Raw genomic sequence first — 14,270 nt, forward strand, 5'->3', positions numbered from 1 at the left:
CTGTTAGTGGTTACATCTGTCAATTTCATTTTTTTTCTTACACATACCTTTCGCATAACCGTTCTCAAATCAGTCTGGTTTCTGCAGTTGTTTTATGATGCAGTCAGTATGTCCCAGTGTTGACAGTTATGTGAACATTGTTGAAATGACTACTGCTAACATGTTGACGTGCTCTCGTAATGGAAGGTGAAGTGCCTGCAGAGTGTAATAGGAAGAAATACCGTCACACTGGTTAAAGGAAATAAAGTTTTCTCTTACGTCCTAGAGGATGCTGGGGACTCCGCAAGGACCATGGGGTATAGACGGGCTCCGCAGGAGACATGGGCACTCTAAAGACTTTAGGATAGAATGGGTGTGCACTGGCTCCTCCCTCTATGCCCCTCCTCCAGACCTCAGTTAGATCCTGTGCCCAGAGGCGACTGGATGCACTGCAGGGGAGCTCTCCTGAGTTTCTCTGAAAAAGACTTTTGTTAGATTTTTTTATTTTCAGGGAGCACTGCTGGCAACAGGCTCCCTGCATCGTGGGACTGAGGGTAGAGAAGCAGACCTACTTAAATGATAGGCTCTGCTTCTTAGGCTACTGGACACCATTAGCTCCAGAGGGAGTCGGAACGCAGGTCTCACCCTCGCCGTTCGTCCCGGAGCCGTGCCGCCGTCCTCCTCACAGAGCCGGAAGATAGAAGCCGGGTGAGTATGAGAAGAAAGAAGACTTCAAAGGCGGTGGAAGACTTCATGATCTTCACTGAGGTAACGAGCAGCGGTAACGCTGCGCGCCATTGCTCCCACACAGATCACACACAACAGGCACTGTACGGGTGCAGGGCGCAGGGGGGGGCGCCCTGGGCGGCATTATTAACCTCAAGGGACACTGGCATATAAAATAGATACTGCAGAGGCAGTATATTAATAAACCCCCGCCAGTATAAATAATTTGATCGGGACCGAAGCCCGTCGGTGAGGGGGCGGGGCTTGATCCTTCCAGCTCTAACCAGCGCCATTTTCTCCACAGCACACTGCAGGAGCTGGCTCCCCGAACTCTCCCCTGCTGAACACGGTTACAGAGGGCATAAAAGAAGGGGGGGGGGGACATGTATTTGGCGCAGTGATGTGTATTTTTATATATATATATATATATATATATTACTATATATATTACTATATATATTACTATATATTACTATATAAGCGCTGTACTACTGGGATTTTATTCCAGTCCGGTGGCGCTGGGTGTGTGCTGGCATACTCTCTCTCTGTCTCTCCAAAAGGCCTTATTGGGGGAACTGTCTCCATGTAGATATATCCCTGAGTGTGTGGGGGTGTCGGTACGTGTGTGTCGGCATGTCTGAAGCGGAAGGCTCATCTAAGGAGGAGGTGGAGCAGATGATTGTGGTGTCTCCGTCGGCAACGCCGACACCTGATTGGTTGTACATGTGGAATGTTTTAAATGCAAATGTGACTTTATTACATAATAGATTGGACAAAGCAGAGTCCAGGGAAAAAGCAGGGAGTCAATCCATGGCTTTAACTGGGTCACAGGGCCCTTCAGGGTCTCAAAAACGTCCCCTATCCCAAATAGCAGACACTGATACTGACACGAATTAAGACTCCAGTGTCGACTACGATGGTGCGAGGTTACACCCAAGGGTGGCCAAAAGTATTCATTATATGATTATTGCAATAAAAGATGTTTTGCATATCACAGATGACCCCTCTGTCCCTGACACGAGGGTACACATGTTTAAGGAAAAGAAACCTGAGGTAACATTTCCCCCATCTCATGAGCTGAATGCATTATTGGAAAAAGCTTGGGAAACTCCAGACAATAGACTGCAAATTCCCAAAAGAATTCTTATGGCGTATCCTTTCCCTGCACAGGACAGGGTACGGTGGGAATCCTCGCCCAGGGTGGACAAGGCTTTAACGCGCTTATCCAAGAAGGTGGTGCTACCGTCTCCAATACACATACGGGTGCTTTGCTCAGACCGGCAATAGCATCGGCTTGGGTTTGTAGCGCGGTAGATACCCTAGAGAGGGATACCATTTTGTTGACCTTAGGTCACATCAAAGACGCAGTATTATATATGAGAGACGCTCAGAGAGACGTCGGGCTACTAGGTTCAAGGGCCAATGCCATGGCGATCTCGGCTAGGCGAGCACTGTGGACCCGCCAATGGACAGGTGATGCCGACTCAAAGAGGCATATGGAAGTTTTACCTTACAAGGGTGAGGTTGTATTTGGGGAAGGTCTCGCGGACCTGGTTTCCACAGCTACCGTGGGTAAATCTACTTTCTCTGACGTCCTAAGTGGATGCTGGGGACTCCGTCAGGACCATGGGGAATAGCGGCTCCGCAGGAGACAGGGCACAAAAGTAAAAGCTTTAGGATCAGGTGGTGTGCACTGGCTCCTCCCCCTATGACCCTCCTCCAAGCCTCAGTTAGGTTTTTGTGCCCGGCCGAGAAGGGTGCAATCTAGGTGGCTCTCCTAAAGAGCTGCTTAGAGTAAAAGATTTGTTAGGTTTTTTATTTTCAGTGAGTCCTGCTGGCAACAGGCTCACTGCAACGAGGGACTTAGGGGAGAAGAAGTGAACTCACCTGCGTGCAGGATGGATTGGCTTCTTAGGCTACTGGACACTAGCTCCAGAGGGACGATCACAGGTACAGCCTGGATGGGTCACCGGAGCCGCGCCGCCGACCCCCTTGCAGATGCTGAAGAGAGAAGAGGTCCAGAAATCGGCGGCTGAAGACTTCCCAGTCTTCTTAAAGTAGCGCACAGCACGGCAGCTGTGCGCCATTGCTCTCAGCACACTTCACACCAACGGTCACTGAGGGTGCAGGGCGCTGGGGGGGGCGCCCTGGGCAGCAATGAAAGTACCTATGCTGGCTAAAAATACATCACATATAGCCTCTGGGGCTATATGGATGTATTTAACCCCTGCCAGGTTGTCAGAAAAACGGGAGAAGAAGCCCGCCGAAAAGGGGGCGGGGCCTATTCTCCTCAGCACACAGCGCCATTTTCCTACACAGCTCCGCTGCTAGGAAGGCTCCCAGGCTCTCCCCTGCACTGCACTACAGAAACAGGGTTAAAACAGAGAGGGGGGGCACTTATTTGGCGATATTATTATATATTAAGATGCTATAAGGGAAAACACTTATATAAGGTTGTCCCTGTATAATTATAGCGTTTTGGTGTGTGCTGGCAAACTCTCCCTCTGTCTCCCCAAAGGGCTAGTGGGGTCCTGTCCTCTATCAGAGCATTCCCTGTGTGTGTGCTGTGTGTCGGTACGTGTGTGTCGACATGTATGAGGACGATGTTGGTGAGGAGGCGGAGCAATTGCCTGTAATGGTGATGTCACTCTCTAGGGAGTCGACACCGGAATGGATGGCTTATTTAGGGAATTACGTGATAATGTCAACACGCTGCAAGGTCGGTTGACGACATGAGACGGCCGGCAAACCAATTAGTACCTGTCCAGGCGTCTCAAACACCGTCAGGGGCTTTAAAACGCCCATTTACCTCAGTCGGTCGACACAGACACGGACACTGACTCCAGTGTCGACGGTGAAGAAACAAACGTATTTTCCATTAGGGCCACACGTTACATGTTAAGGGCAATGAAGGAGGTGTTACATATTTCTGATACTACAAGTACCACAAAAAAGGGTATTATGTGGGGTGTGAAAAAACTACCTGTAGTTTTTCCTGAATCAGATAAATTAAATGAAGTGTGTGATGATGCGTGGGTTTCCCCCGATAGAAAATTATTGGCGTTATACCCTTTCCCGCCAGAAGTTAGGGCGCGTTGGAAAACACCCCTTAGGGTGGATAAGGCGCTCACACGCTTATCAAAACAAGTGGCGTTACCGTCTCCAGATACGGCCGCCCTCAAGGAGCCAGCTGATAGGAGGCTGGAAAATATCCTAAAAAGTATATACACACATACTGGTGTTATACTGCGATCGCCTCAGCCTGGATGTGCAGCGCTGGGGTGGCTTGGTCGGATTCCCTGACTGAAAATATTGATACCCTTGACAGGGACAGTATTTTATTGACTATAGAGCATTTAAAGGATGCATTTCTATATATGCGAGATGCACAGAGGGATATTTGCACTCTGGCATCAAGAGTAAGTGCGATGTCCATATCTGCCAGAAGATGTTTATGGACACGACAGTGGTCAGGTGATGCAGATTCCAAACGGCACATGGAAGTATTGCCGTATAAAGGGGAGGAGTTATTTGGGGTCGGTCCATCGGACCTGGTGGCCACGGCAACAGCTGGAAAATCCACCTTTTTTACCCCAAGTCACATCTCAGCAGAAAAAGACACCGTCTTTTCAGCCTCAGTCCTTTCGTCCCCATAAGGGCAAGCGGGCAAAACACCGCTTCTGCCAAGTCCTCAGCATGACGCTGGGGCCGTACAAGCGGACTCAGGTGCTGTGGGGGGTCGTCTCAAGAGTTTCAGCGCGCAGTGGGCTCACTCGCAAGTGGACCCCTGGATCCTACAAGTAGTATCCCAGGGGTACAGATTGGAAATTCGAGACGTCTCCACCTCGCAGGTTCCTGAAGTCTGCTTTACCAACGTCTCCCTCCGACAGGGAGTCAGTATTGGAAACAATTCACAAGCTGTATTCCCAGCAGGTGATAATCAAAGTACCCCTCCTAAAACAAGGAAAGGGGTATTATTCCACACTATATTGTGGTACTGAAGCCAGACGGCTCGGTGAGACCTATTCTAAATCTGAAATCTTTGAACACTTACATACAAAGGTTCAAATCAAGATGGAGTCACTCAGAGCAGTGATAGCGAACCAGGAAGAAGGGGACTTTATGGTGTCCCTGGACATCAAGGATGCTTACCTCCATGTCCCAATTTGCCCTTCTCACCAAGGGTACCTCAGGTTCGTGGTACAGAACTGTCACTATCAGTTTCAGACGCTGCCGTTTGGATTGTCCACGGCACCCCGGGTCTTTACCAAGGTAATGGCCGAAATGATGATTCTTCTTCAAAGAAAAGGCGTCTTAATTATCCCTTACTTGGACGATCTCCTGATAAGGGCAAGGTCCAGAGAACAGTTGGAGGTCGGAGTAGCACTATCTCAAGTAGTTCTACGACAGCACGGGTGGATTCTAAATATTCCAAAATCGCAGCTGTTTCCGACGACACGTCTGCTGTTCCTAGGGATGATTCTGGACACAGTCCAGAAAAAGGTGTTTCTCCCGGAGGAGAAAGCCAGGGAGTTATCCGAGCTAGTCAAACCTCCTAAAACCAGGCCAAGTGTCAGTGCATCAATGCACAAGAGTCCTGGGAAAAATGGTGGCTTCTTACGAAGCGATTCCATTCGGCAGATTTCACGCAAGAAATTTTCAGTGGGATCTGCTGGACGAATGGTCCGGATCGCATCTTCAGATGCATCAGCGGATAATCCTGTCTCCAAGGACAAGGGTGTCTCTTCTGTGGTGGCTGCAGAGTGCTCATCTACTAGAGGGCAGCACATTCGGCATTCAGGACTGGGTTCTGGTGACCACGGATGCCAGCCTGAGAGGCTGGGGAGCAGTCACACAGGGAAGAAATTTCCAAGGAGTGTGGTCAAGTCTGGAGACTTCTCTCCACATAAATATACTGGAGCTAAGGGCAATTTACAATGCTCTGAGCCTAGGAAGACCTCTGCTTCAAAGTCAACCGGTGCTGATCCAGTCGGACAACATCACGGCAGTCGCCCACGTAAACAGACAGGGCGGCACAAGAAGCAGGAGGGCAATGGCAGCAAGGATTCTTCGCTGGGCGAAAAATCATGTGATAACACTGTCAGCGGTGTTCATTCCGGGAGTGGACAACTGGGAAGCAGACTTCCTCAGCAGGAACGACCTCCACCCGGGAGAGTGGGGACTTCATCTGGAAGTCTTCCACATGATTGTGAACCGTTGGGAAAGACCAAAGGTGGACATGATGGCGTCTTGTCTGAACAAAAAACTGGACAGGTATTGCGCCAGGTCAAGAGACCCTCAGGCAATAGCTGGGACGCTCTGGTAACACCGTGGGCGTACCAGTCGGTGTATGTGTTCCCTCCTCTGCCTCTCATACCCAAGGTACTGAGAATTATAAGACGGAGAGGAGTAAGAACTATACTCGTGGCTCCGGATTGGCCAAGATGGTACCCGGAACTTCAAGAGATACTAAGAAGGGACTTGCTTCAGCAAGGATCATGTCTGTTCCAAGACTTACCGCGGCTGCGTTTGACGGCATGGCGGTTGAACGCCGGATCCTAAGGGAAAAAGGCATTCCGGAAGAGGTCATCCCTACCCTGGTCAGAGCCAGGAAGGAGGTGACCGCACAACATTATCACCGCATTTGGCGAAAATATGTTGCATGGTGTGAGGCCAGGAAGGCCCCCACGGAGGAATTTCAACTTGGTCGATTCCTGCATTTCCTACAAACAGGAGTGTCTATGGGCCTCAAATTGGGGTCCATTAAGGTTCAAATTTCGGCCCTGTCGATTTTCTTCCAGAAAGAATTGGCTTCAGTTCCTGAAGTCCAGAAGTTTGTCAAGGGAGTACTGCATATACAACCCCCTTTTGTGCCTCCAGTGGCACTGTGGGATCTCAACGTAGTTCTGGGATTCCTCAAATCACATTGGTTTAAACCGCTCAAATCTGTGGATTTGAAATATCTCACATGGAAAGTGACCATGCTGTTGGCCCTGGCCTCGGCCAGGCGAGTGTCAGAATTGGCGGCTTTGTCTCACAAAAGCCCATATCTGATTGTCCATTCGGACAGGGCAGAGCTGCGGACTCGTCCCCAGTTTCTCCCTAAGGTGGTGTCAGCGTTTCACCTGAACCAGCTTATTGTGGTACCTGCGGCTACTGGGGACTTGGAGGACTCCAAGTTGCTAGATGTTGTCAGGGCCCTGAAAATATAGGTTTCCAGGACGGCTGGAGTCAGGAAAACTGACTTGCTGTTATCCTGTATGCACCCAACAAACTGGGTGCTCTTGCTTCTAAGCAGACGATTGCTGGTTGGATGTGTAGTACAATTCAGCTTGCACATTCTGTGGCAGGCCTGCCACAGCCAAAATATGTAAATGCCCATTCCACAAGGAAGGTGGGCTCATCTTGGGCGGCTGCCCGAGGGGTCTCGGCTTTACAACTTTGCCGAGCTGCTACTTGGTCAGGGGCAAACACGTTTGAAAAATTCTACAAATTTGATACCCTGGCTGAGGAGGACCTGGAGTTCTCTCATTCGGTGCTGCAGAGTCATCCGCACTCTCCCGCCCGTTTGGGAGCTTTGGTATAATCCCCATGGTCCTGACGGAGTCCCCAGCATCCACTTAGGACGTCAGAGAAAATAAGAATTTACTTACCGATAATTCTATTTCTCGTAGTCCGTAGTGGATGCTGGGCGCCCATCCCAAGTGCGGATTGTCTGCAATACTTGTACATAGTTATTGTTACAAAAATCGGGTTATTATTGTTGTGAGCCATTTTTTCAGAGGCTCCGCTGTTATCATGCTGTTAACTGGGTTCAGATCACAGGTTGTACAGTGTGATTGGTGTGGCTGGTATGAGTCTTACCCGGGATTCAAAATCCTTCCTTATTGTGTACGCTCGTCCGGGCACAGTATCCTAACTGAGGCTTGGAGGAGGGTCATAGGGGGAGGAGCCAGTGCACACCACCTGATCCTAAAGCTTTTACTTTTGTGCCCTGTCTCCTGCGGAGCCGCTATTCCCCATGGTCCTGACGGAGTCCCCAGCATCCACTACGGACTACGAGAAATAGAATTATCGGTAAGTAAATTCTTATTTTTTTGCCTTATGTTCCCCCACAGCATAAGAAAACACCACAGTATCAGATGCAGTCCTTTCGGTCGCATAAGTCCAGAAGAGGTCGGGGCTCTTACTTTTTCGCCAGAGGTGAGGGTAGAGGGAATAGAATGCCTGCTACGGCCAGTTCCCAGGAACAGAAGTCCTCCCCGGCTTCTACTAAATCCACCGCAGGACGCTGGGGCTCCACTGAGGGAGTCCGCACCGGTGGGGGCAGGTCTTCGACTCTTCAGCCACGTCTGTGGTCAGTCTGACGTGGATCCTTGGGCGATGGAAATGGTATCCCAAGGCTACAAGCTGGAATTCGAAGACGTGCCTCCTCGCCGATTCTTCAAATCGGTTTTACCAGCTTCTCCCCCAGAAAGGGAGATAGTTTTAGCTGCAATTCAAAAGCTGTGTCAACAGCAAGTGATGATCAAGGTTCCCCTAATACATAAGGGAAAAGGGTACTATTCAACCCTATTTGTGGTCCCGAAACCGTATGGCTCGGTCAGACCCTTTCTAAATTTAAAATCCCTGAACCTGTACTTAAAAAGGTTTTAAGTTCAAGATGGAATCGCTCAGGGCAGTTATCTCCAGCCTGGAAGGGGGGGATTTTATGGTGTCACTAGACATAAAGGATGCATACCTTCAAGTACCCATATATCCTCCTCATCAGGCATACCTGAGATTCGCTGTACAGGACTGTCATTACCAGTTTCAGACGTTGCCATTTGGGCTTTCCACGGCCCCGAGGGTGTTCACCAAAGTATTTGCGGAAATGGTGGTGCTCCTGCGCAGGCAAGGAGTCACAATTATCCCGTACTAGGACGATCTCCTGATAAAAGCGAGATCAAAGGAACGGTTGCAGAAAATCGTGTCGCTCTCCCTGAGAGTACTACAGCAACATGGCTGGATTCTAAATCTACCAAAGTCACAGTTGGTTCCAACGACTCGGCTGTCTTTCTTAGGCATGATTCTGGACACAGAACAAAAGAGGGTTTTTCTCCCGATGGAAAAAGCCCAAGAACTTCAGAACATGGTCAGAGACCTGTTAAAACCGAAAAGAGTGTCAGTCCATCAATGCACTCGAGTACTGGGGAAAATGGTGGCGGCCTACGAGGCCATTCCCTTCGGCAGGTTTAATGCGAGGACTTTTCAGTGGGACCTTCTGGACAAGTGGTCCGGGTCCCACCTTCAAATTCATCAGAAAATAACCCTGTCCCCCAGGGCCAGGGTGTCGCTCATGTGGTGGCTGCAGAGTGCTCACCTTTTTGAGGGTTGCAGGTTCGGCATTCAGGACTGGGTTCTGGTGACCACGGACGCGAGCCTCCGAGGATGGGGAGCAGTCACACAAGGAAGGAATTTTCAGGGACTGTGGTCAAGCCAGGAGGCTTGTCTACACATCAACATACTGGAATTGAGGGCCATATACAACGGCCTACGACAAGCAGAGAATATTCTTCGCGACCTACCGGTTCTGATTCAATCAGACAACGTCACAGCCGTGGCTCATGTAAACCGCCAAAGAGGGACAAGGAGCAGAGTGGCAATGGCGGAAGCCACCAGGATTTTGCGCTGGGCAGAAAATCACGTAAGCGCTCTGTCAGCAGTATTCATTCCGGGAGTGGACAACTTGGAAGCAGATTTCCTCAGCAGACACGATCTCCATCCAGGTGGTGGGGACTTCATCAAGAAGTTTTTGCAGAAATAACAAGTCTTTGGGGACTTTCTCAAGTAGACATGATGGCGTTACGCCTCAACAGGAAGCTTCGGAGGTATTGTGCCAGGTCAAGGGACCCTCAGGCAGTAGCGGTGGACGCCCTGGTGACACAATGGGTGTTTCAGTCGGTCTATGTGTTCCCTCCTCTTCCTCTCATCTCAAAAATATTGAGAATCAAAAGACGAAAAAGAGTGCAGACAATACTCATTGTTCCAGATTGGCCTCGAAGGGCCTGGTATTCAGATCTTCAGGAACTGCTCACAGAAGATCCTTGGCCTCTTCCTCTCAGGGGGGACCTGTTGCAGCAGGGGCCCTGCGTTTTCCAAGACTTACCGCGGTTACGTTTGACGGCATGGCGGTTGAACACCGAATCCTAGCTGGGAAGGGTATTCCGGACGAAGTCATCCCTACTCTGATAAAGGCTAGGAAGGAGGTGACGGCGAAACATGATCACCGTATCTGGAGGAAGTATGTTTCTTGGTGTGAAGCCAAGAATTCTCCTACAGAAGAGGAAAGGTGGGTGGGCGCTAGTATAATGGCTATATGACACCTGAATTATAAATACTGTTTTACTGATTGCAGCTTCCCAAAGTTGAGGTGCTGATCCTCAACCAAATAAAGTTACAGAACAAAGAAATACTAAGAGAAGCGCTACCATTAAACAGCATTAATAAAATTTATTATTAAAAGATATAAAACTATCACAATTCAGTGAGTAAACCAAGTATCCTGTTATGTAGTTAATTCATATAATATGTATCAAACATTAGTGGCTAAAATAGTAACAATATATAAGACACATTGTAGAAACTCCCTGGGAGAAATATGACCACCTGTATTCCAGTTGAAAATGCAGTATTTATAATTGACTGATATTTCTTCTATTAAGCTCCATGCATGGGCTAATTAGTCATATAGATTCATTCAAGGTTTCCTTAAGTGTCCATCCACGTTTTAACGATATAAATGTGATATAGATGTAAATTGTCCACCATTTAGTGAAAAGCTTAAGTGCTCACAGTTTTTATCCAAATGAAATAAAAGGCTTTTACTGGGTAGCTTAAATGGACATGCTTCCATATAAATTGCAGTGACTTTTAAGCTAAAGCCGCTATTAGTACAGTCCCGTGCGTATAGCTTACCCAGGCCTTTCCACGGTGGGGAGATTAATCACTGTCTCCTTAATGGTAGTGGGCGCCGGCTGCCCACACTGCTGTGTGTCGACACCGAATAGCTGTTACTGGCACCAGGTGGAGATCGGACTCACAGGACAGTGTCAGAGCGCGGCTCTGTATACCAAGAGCCGTGCGCTCGTAGTTCCGTTTGCGGGAGCCGCTGGACACACTCCTTGTGTGTTGGATATTAGATAATACCAGGATACCGGACCAAACCGTCGGGCGGATGCTTGACGCGTTTCTCAGCCTCGAGACAGGGGCTGTTTCATCAGAAGTACCGCCTCCATGGTGTAGGGCATTTTTATACCCCAGAGCTCTCTGATTGCTGCAGCAGATGTCAATTGTCAATCAGCTAATTGAAAACTGTGTCCGCTAGATTCAGACCAACCAACTTTTACTTATATTGGAAGACAAATAAATATCAATCCATGTCTGATCACTTGTCCTCCATATAGAGCACTAACGAAGGTTAAATTACCTTTTCTTTCTATTATGTGTAAGAAAATCAGAGAGACTCTACATATAGTTACTAAATATTTATTTTATATAAAAAATATAATATATATAATTAAGAATTATATATACCAAAAAATAAAATAACATAATAATAAGTGTCTTATAGCCATATCATTACCATGCTTTTGAAATAGTTAATCTTAAAAATGAGATCTTATAATTACCATATAGTTAAAAAGAAGACATAGCAGAGCGAGAGAGATGTTATTAAATCAATCACTAACATTATATGCGAACTACGAGCGCACGGCTCTTGGTATACAGAACCGCGCTCTGACACTGTCCTGTGAGTCCGATCTCCACCTGGTGCCAGTAACAGCTATTCGGTGTCGACACACAGCAGTGTGGGCAGCCGGCGCCCACTACCATTAAGGAGACAGTGATTAATCTCCCCACCGTGGAAAGGCCTGGGTAAGCTATACGCACGGGACTGTACTAATAGCGGCTTTAGCTTAAAAGTCACTGCAATTTATATGGAAGCATGTCCATTTAAGCTACCCAGTAAAAGCCTTTTATTTCATTTGGATAAAAACTGTGAGCACTTAAGCTTTTCACTAAATGGTGGACAATTTACATCTATATCACATTTATATCGTTAAAACGTGGATGGACATATAAGGAAACCTTGAATGAATCTATATGACTAATTAGCCCATGCATGGAGCTTAATAGAAGAAATATCAGTCAATTATAAATACTGCATTTTCAACTGGAATACAGGTGGTCATATTTCTCCCAGGGAGTTTCTACAATGTGTCTTATATATTGTTACTATTTTAGCCACTAATGTTTGATACATATTATATGAATTAACTACATAACAGGATACTTGGTTTACTCACTGAATTGTGATAGTTTTATATCTTTTAATAATAAATTTTATTAATGCTGTTTAATGGTAGCGCTTCTCTTAGTATCTCTTTTCTCCTACAGAAGATTTGCATCTGGGCCGATTTCTCCACTTTCTACAGACAGGAGTGGATATGGGCCTAAAGTTAGGCTCCATTAAGGTACAGATTTCGGCCCTATCTATATTCTTCCAGAAAGAATTGGCTTCTCTCCCAGAAGTCCAGACTTTTGTAAAGGGAGTGCTACACATCCAGCCCCCTTTTGTGCCCCCATTGGCACCATGGGAACTTAACGGGGTGTTACGGTTCCTAAAATCTCACTGGTTTGAGCCTCTTCAAACGGTTGAATTAAAGTTTCTCACTTGGAGGGTGGTCATGTTGTTGGCCTTGGCATCTGCAAGGCGGGTGTCCGAATTGGCCGCCTTGTCTCATAAGAGCCCTTATCTCATTTTCCATAAGGATAGAGCAGAGTTGAGGACTCGTCTTCAATTTTTACCTACGGTGGTGTCATCGTTTCATATGAACCAACCTATTGTGGTGCCTGTGGCTACGGGAGACTTGGAGGATTCCAAATCCCTTGGTGTAGTCAGGGCCTTAAAAATGTACGTAGCCAGGACGGCTCGGATTAGGAAAACAGAAGTTCTGTTTGTCCTGTATGCGGCCAACAAGGTTGGCGCTCCTGCTTCTAAGCAGACTATTGCTCGCTGAATCTGTAATACGATTCGGCAGGCTCATTCTACGGCTGGATTGCCGGTACCAAATTCGGTAAAGGCCCATTCCACTAGGAAGGTGGGCTCTTCGTGGGCGGCTGCCCGAGGCGTCTCTGCTTTACAGCTTTGCCGAGCGGCTACATGGTCGGGTTCAAACACTTTTGCAAAATTCTACAAGTTTGATACCCTGGCTGATGAGGACCTCATGTTTGCTCAATCGGTGCTGCAGAGTCATCCGCACTCTCCCGCCCGGTTTGGAGCTTTGGGATAATCCCCATGGTCCTTGCAGAGTCCCCAGCATCCTCTAGGACGTAAGAGAAAATAAGATTTTAAACCTACCTGTAAATCTTTTTCTCCTAGTCCGTAGAGGATGCTGGGCGCCCGTCCCAGTGTGGACAAAATTCTGCAAGACTTGTATATAGTTGTTGCTTACATAAGGGTTATGTTACAGTTAAGATCAGTCGTTGGCTGATACTGTTTTGTTCATACTGTTAACTGGTTACGTATATTCCAGGTTATACGGTGTGGATGGTGTGGGCTGTTATGAATCTTCCCATTAGATTAACAAAAATCCTTTCCTCGTACTGTCCGTCTCCTCTGGGCACAGTTTCTCTAACTGAGGTCTGGAGGAGGGGCATAGAGGGAGGAGCCAGTGCACACCCATTCTATCCTAAAGTCTTTAGAGTGCCCATGTCTCCTGCGGAGCCCGTCTATACCCCATGGTCCTTGCGGAGTCCCCAGCATCCTCTACGGACTAGGAGAAAAAGATTTACCGGTAGGTTTAAAATCTTATTTTTATACATGCAGCTTATTGGCAATTCTGTAAGTAGGACATTGGCTAACACTACATAATAATGTATGTGAGGTTACTCCTTTTAAGCAGGTAATGACTTAAGCTGGGCATACACTATATACAATTATCTGCCAGATAATCTGTGATTGGAATGAAAACCTGGTAATGGATGAGAGCAACTGACAATCCACAATTTGCTCCCAAACACTGGAAAATGGACAAAACCTGTCCGTGATTTAACCGATTTGTATAATCGACAGGTTTTAACCATTTTCCAGTGTTTTCATTCCAACCACAGATCATCTGCGAGATAATTGTATAGTGTATGCCCAGATTTAGGCAGGCCACACAATATTTGATCCTGTGGCTCAGGCCACATTGGACCGTATACAGTCAGAAAGTCGCTGATCACAATGTCATCATCTGCAAAATGTTGACATTGGAAATGTCTGCAATTCCGTTAAGGTTAGGGTTATCTTTAGGGTTAGGGATAGAATTGCACTTAAAACTGATTGTCGACATTTCAACAATGTCAGTATTACATCAGTGTTGACTTGCTGAATGTCAGCAAAGTTAATATCAACATAATGCATATGTCGACTTGTCAACTATGTTGACCTAATTAATGTTGACATAATATACCAAATGGATTGTTTACTTTTGGCATCTTTCATTATCTTAAAATGGACAGTTCTCTGCCCTCTACAG

General features: G+C 47.3%; 1 protein-coding gene across 2 annotated transcripts in view; it reads left to right on the top strand.

Moving 5' to 3' along the window:
* ABCC1 (ATP binding cassette subfamily C member 1 (ABCC1 blood group)) overlaps window positions 1-14,270 on the top strand; it is a 440,279-nt gene that overhangs the window by 403,196 nt on the left and 22,813 nt on the right. The window lies entirely within an intron of this gene.

This window comes from Pseudophryne corroboree, chromosome 7 (assembly GCF_028390025.1).
Source record: "Pseudophryne corroboree isolate aPseCor3 chromosome 7, aPseCor3.hap2, whole genome shotgun sequence".
Lineage (NCBI taxonomy): Eukaryota > Metazoa > Chordata > Amphibia > Anura > Myobatrachidae > Pseudophryne > Pseudophryne corroboree.